Raw genomic sequence first — 6,091 nt, forward strand, 5'->3', positions numbered from 1 at the left:
GCTAGGAGATCCATTGTGGGAGTGATATCATGACTGTCTCCAAGAAAGAAAGACAGTGAAATTCAAATGCCAGAAGTCCGAGTATTCAATAAGAGATAGAAAGACTAGACATAGAGCCTCTGACATGGGATCAGGAAAGGAGAGTTCTTGCAGCAGATGTTCCTTTAGTGGGCAAATGCTATATGGTAGATTGCAGGGTTTTTAGTCTGTGCATGAGCGCAATAGGCAGGATTTTCTCCCCAAAGCACTAAATCCGGGAGGGGTATGAAAAACAGTGTTCTACCCTACGGCTGCAATGGCAGGTTTTCACACCGTTTCGTCTGCTTCCCATCTCATTAATTATGCATGCATGGAAAATATTGTACTATGGGTTCTTTAGATGTCTCAATGATGAGATCTTGAGACTTGTATATTAAACATGAACTGTTTATTGTTAGTCTTTAACTATCTATACACCCCAGGTTATTGTCATGCATGGTGCTGTTACCTCCATGCAGGTTGGTTCCAGAGTGTTCTCTCTAGAGTGTTCTCTCGGTCTATTACCCTGTGACTCTATACATCATACCATAGGTGGTGCTATTCTTCAGTCCCACATTAACCCATGCTCTGCCAAGCACCCTTACATTACAATGGCACATGGGCACATCATATAACACGCCCCTTCTTCTCCAAAGAAAACTTTCCTCCCTTCCAATGGAATATTACAATACAATCTTTACTTGCTTTCCCTGCTCCCCCATCTCAAGTCTTGACTTTATAAATTCAGAAGTCTTTAGACTTGACCATTCTTCCACATCTCGGTCAGTCACGTTTGGAGGAATGGCAGTATTACTCTGTGTTCCTGGTACTTGGCTACTTCCATTTGATTTGCTTTTTGCGCTCCTTTGAGTTGCGTTTCTCTTTATTAACAGCTTGTCTGCTTCTTTCAAACATTGTGGGTTTGTCCCGTTCCTTCTGAAGGGGATGTGCACTCCCTTCGTTCTTAGAGTGGACTCAAATTTTCTTTTGCCGCGGTGTCCGCTCTGTTCTTGCTGGATGTATATGTTTCACAAATGGAACCTTCATTTCCACTTGTTTCACAATTTCAGCCAAACACCTGTTTGCTATTTATTTTCAAACTGTTTTGCAAGCGTATGAATCTTTTCATTCAGCTCAATGGTTCTCTGAAACTTCCAGTGCTTTTCTCCTTCTAGTTCTTTGCGCATCAGTGTTAGATTTACACCTGCCGATTTTAGTTCTATCTTACCTTTCTTCATCTGCAGCATAACTTTGTCCTTGTGCTTCATTTTGTTTTCACTGCTGGCCAGGCCTGTCTCCAGTGAAGTCTCAAACTGTTTCAGTTCTGTAATTGTGCAATTCATGGTTTCATTACCCACTCATAGCTTGGAAAGTTCTACAGCTTTTCCTTTCAATGCCTCCTCTTTTCCATTCAACTGCTTCTTCAGCTCTTCAGTCTGTTTCTTGTAGTTTTTGGCTTCCTCCTGGAATATTGCTGAGTCTTCTCTGCCAACTGATTCTTCAGTTTGTTCAGAGTGACGTTAAATTCATTTTCCTTTTCTTCATAATTTTCCAGAGGAATAAACTTTGACCTAAGGAATTCTTGCAGCACGTCAAGGTCTGTCAACAGGTTTTCCTTTTCTTTGTTGAGTCTTCCTGTAATTCAATAGGCTTTTCAAGTTTTTTCTGCCATGCTTCTCTGCTGCTATTTAAGACAGTCTTCATTTCTTCATGTTGCTGAATGGTTACACATTCCAATTGCATTTGATCTTGAAGGACAATCAGTTGTTCTTTCAACTGTTTATTTTCTTGTTGGCCTCTTGCTAACTCACTCTGGGCTTCAGTGCATTGTTTCGTTGTCACTGATAATTCGAACGCAGCTATTTCTGAAATAATATTCAATGTTCTTCTTAGTCCCTCATGTTTTTCCATGGCTACATATTGATTCTTCAAGGAGCCTTTCAGGGTCACAACTTCTTTGTGTACCTTTTCTGCTTGCTGTTTTGCCTGGCTGTACATCAGCTGTACATCAGGAGTTTTCCTAACTCCTGCTTTGATTTGCCAACTGTGGAATTGAGGGTTGTTATTTCCTCCTGATACCATTGTGTCATTTCTGAAACTTGTTTGTTCAGATCTCGAACAGCTTGATTCATTGAAGACTTCAGTTTATCGTGCGTTTTCAAAGGTATATACACAGCTTGAATCACATGCTTCAAATCTCCAAGTTCAGCTCTGATGCGAACATTTTCCTGTAGAACAGCCTCATTTACTTTTTCCATGATTTGCTTCTTTTGAGTTATCTTGAATAGCTTTACTTCAGACAAGCCATCTGCTCACTCCTTACTGCTATCTGTCTTCCTCACTCTGGACTCTTTTGGCTCCCTCTCTCTGGGTTGTCTGTTGGCTTTTTCTGGGTTTTTTAGCTGCCCTCCCTCTGAGGCATTTTGTTGCCCTCTCTCTGGGGTCTCTTGTTGCCCTTGGCACTTTACTGGGGATATGCTAGACCACTCTTTTGCCTGGTGTGGTCATTTCCTTATCCAAAATGCATCTGGCTCTTCTAATTTTCTACATATGGCCATTTGTTTTTTCTTATAGTTATTTTGATGTCTCAGTGATGAGATGTTGAGACTTGTATATTTAAACATGAACCGTTTATTGTTAGTCTTTAACTATTTACAGACCCCAGGTTACTGTCACGCATAGTGCTGTTACCTCCATGCAGGCTGATTCCAGACTGTTCTCTCAGTCTATTACCATGCGATTCTATACATCATTGGCGGTGCTATTCGCCAGTCCCACATTAAGCCTTGCTCTACCGAGCATCTTTACCGAGCATCTTTACATTACAATGGCATTCAGGCACATTAAACAATAGGAAACATGCCAGGTCTCTGGCAGGCAGCCTCTGATTTGCCTGCCCCACTGTCAGCTCACTACTTCCTCACTTCAGCTACCACAATTAAAGTGCAACCAAGAACCACCTTCCCAATGTTGGCAGCCCAGGACAGTTGCATTGAAGACAAGCCCTCAAAACCCAAGAAGACGACAGCCCCCAAATTCAGTGACACCTCACTGGAGATCCTGCTGGATGCAGTTGAGGCCCGCTGCCATGCCCTTTACCCCCACTCTGGCCATAGGAGGTCCAGCAAGGTGACCAATCTGGCTTGGGAGGCGGTGGCAGCAGTGGTCAGTGCCAACATGGTTCAGAAGAGGTCAGCCATTAAGTGCAGGAAGAGGATGAATGATCTCATTCATTCTGCCAGAGTAAGTCAACCATCTCAGCACTCTCAACTCGCACACTCACAGCCCCGTTACACATTCACTGGCATCTCACTCACTGCCAGCTCAAGGGACAGTACCACTCACTCTCTCACACACATACCCTCACATCTCCATCTGGACTCAACTACTCTGGAGATCACATCCTCATCCCGTCCATGGCTCCCCTCACCACCCACACATGCCAGGCACCCTTATCATATGCCCTGCCATGTATCTTGCTCACACTCCATCTGTCTTTATGTTATGCAGGACAAGCTCATGCACAATAAAAGGGAGAGGTCCCAGACTGGGGCTGGGATGTTTGACATCAAGATCCTCACAGAGTTTGAGAATCAAATCATCGAACTGGCTGGAGAGGATCATGCCTGCGTTGACGGTGAGGTGGGCAACACATACACAAGTGAGGATCCTGCACCAGTTCATCCCTCAGGCAACATTATTGTGAGTGCTTTGTCATGTTTTAGAGTTGCCTTTCTGGAAAGTGCCCGACAGCATCCACAAGCCTCATCTCCAGTCCCGAGGACACTTCTGATGAGGAACCAGAGGAGAGCACCATAGAAGACCCATCACAGCGTTCACCCATACCCTGCACCAGTGAAGAGACACACACTTCAGTGGGACAAACCTCTAGAGCAGGTTCAGGGTCACGCTCTGGCGAGCACAGCGCATAGCCTAGTTCGCAGCAGGTGGAGGCAGGGACATCCGAGGTCACCAGCACTTGGAGGACTGGCGGAGGCCATGATTCTGCTGGGTCCAAGACAGATGACGAGATGCAGAAATCAGTCCTAAATCAGTTGCTGGAGCTGCAGCGATGTCAAGGGAATACGAGGAAACGATGTCAGCTGCATTCCTCAGATTATAATGTACGATGGAGGATGATAGCACTGGCATGCAAATGCAGCAAGGTCAACACTGGCAGGATGGTGGCCGCTGTGGAGACCTTGGTCCAGGACATAGATCCTGCACTGCTGCAAGATCTGCACTCCATCGCTGTAGCTCCTGGTGACATCCAACAGTGGCTACACAAAAAGGGGGCAGGGCACTTAGGTCTCACTCCAGCTATCCCTACTCCTCAAGGAGTCAGCCAGCCACCCTCAGACACTTATAGGGAGGAGGACCAGCAGCTGCACACCCAGGGCCATCCAGCCCGTTGACTCTGGGACTCTCCAGCCAATCCAAATCCCTCCTTCCTGTGACTCCATCACCTCCAGCTCCACAGGCCGAGAAGGGTGCCCCACAGCAGGACACCCAAAGCAGGCCAGGGCCCTCCAGAGGACGCCTGCCAAGGTCATCAGAGACAACAGAGCGTAGCAGTCAGCAGGCTGCCTCCACCTCCTCTATGGATGTCGGGGAAGCACCAAGCATAGCGGTAGGGTTAGAAATGTTAAAAAGATTTAGGAGCACAACGGTAGCATGGGTTTTCACAACATGTGTGTAATGTACACAAACGTAAATAGAATTGCACCCATTTTACATCACCTCTTCTGTATGCCTCCTTTTTATGATGAGCTGTATTGCTGTTAATCAGGTGATGCCATGGTCCCTTCCTCCACTTATTGCACACGTCGCTGTCATGGGCCTCTAGTCTATGTAGTGTGCTTCCATATTACCACAGTGTGTACCCCTTTTGCACATCATTCTCGACATCAGTGATGTCTCGATCTTAATGTTAAGATTGTTAAGTAATATTAAGTAATGCTTGTGGAATGAACCTTGTTCACATAATTTGCAGGGTTATCTCATGTTTATTCTTGGCTGTGTAAGATTGAAGCAGAGGTGTTCTCCTAATTCATCTGCATTTTTGAAAGGTGAAGGTGCGGTGTCTAAGGAAATGTGTTCACGCATGAAGAAGCATCATATCGTGCAAACCCATGTGCTCTCTATCTCTTGGCAGGGTTTTCATGCTATGATCCCAAAATCAGAGCTCATGTGCGCTGCTGTCAGCCAACTGTGTTTTCAGCTTTCATAGTGAACATAGTGTGAAGCTCACCAACAACTGGGGGCACCTTGCCACCTCAAGGTGATAAAGCTCGGCCTCTCTCAACCACATTATTGGGCTGGCGCTCAAACTTCCAACCTTGAGTGTCTCACACCCTGCAGTTGTGTGTCTTGTGGGGACAGGATCTTGTCACAAACTAGGGATGCAGCGCTGTGCATCCCCTCACCTGAGCACTCGCTGAGGTCACTGATGAGAATTGCAAATGGTGTTTCCTGATTGCCAGTATAGGCTTTGAGCATGCTCTGGAAGTGCACATGGTTGCTTTAGACAATGTGGAGGGGAGCAATGGGATAGGAGCGAGGATGTACTGAAGTTGAAGTCTGCTCTTTATTCACAATGATGCGTGCCCTTGAGGGTTTCATGGTGTGTGTGCATTATGGACTTGGCAAGGGCCAGGGCTGCCATGAGGGCACAATGCCAGCATTGAAGAGGAGGCATTTTAATGTCTGGCAGGCAAGTGTCTGACATTGTCATGCTCAGGTGGTCACACCCATATCAAGCTGAGGATAAATGCAGCCCAGGATCCCCAACTGAGAGTGCCGGACATCAGTGTGATTTGGAAGAATGCACCATGGACGACTGAATCGTTTCTAAATGGATTCACGGCAGCAAAATGCTATCAGCTACCTTGTCCCAGGTGTGAATTGTCTGATTCACCATTGATGTTACACAGAGTGCGTATCCCTCCTCCCTCCTTCCTCCTCCCCCTATCCCCACCCCGTTCCTCCCCCCTCCCTTTTTTTTCAATAATTTATATAGATTCTTCTTTTCCCACCTATTTCCATTATTTTTAAATCTAAAACTAAAACTTTG

This window comes from Cetorhinus maximus, chromosome 19 (assembly GCF_964194155.1).
Source record: "Cetorhinus maximus chromosome 19, sCetMax3.hap1.1, whole genome shotgun sequence".
In the NCBI taxonomy this organism is placed as follows: Eukaryota; Metazoa; Chordata; class Chondrichthyes; order Lamniformes; family Cetorhinidae; genus Cetorhinus; species Cetorhinus maximus.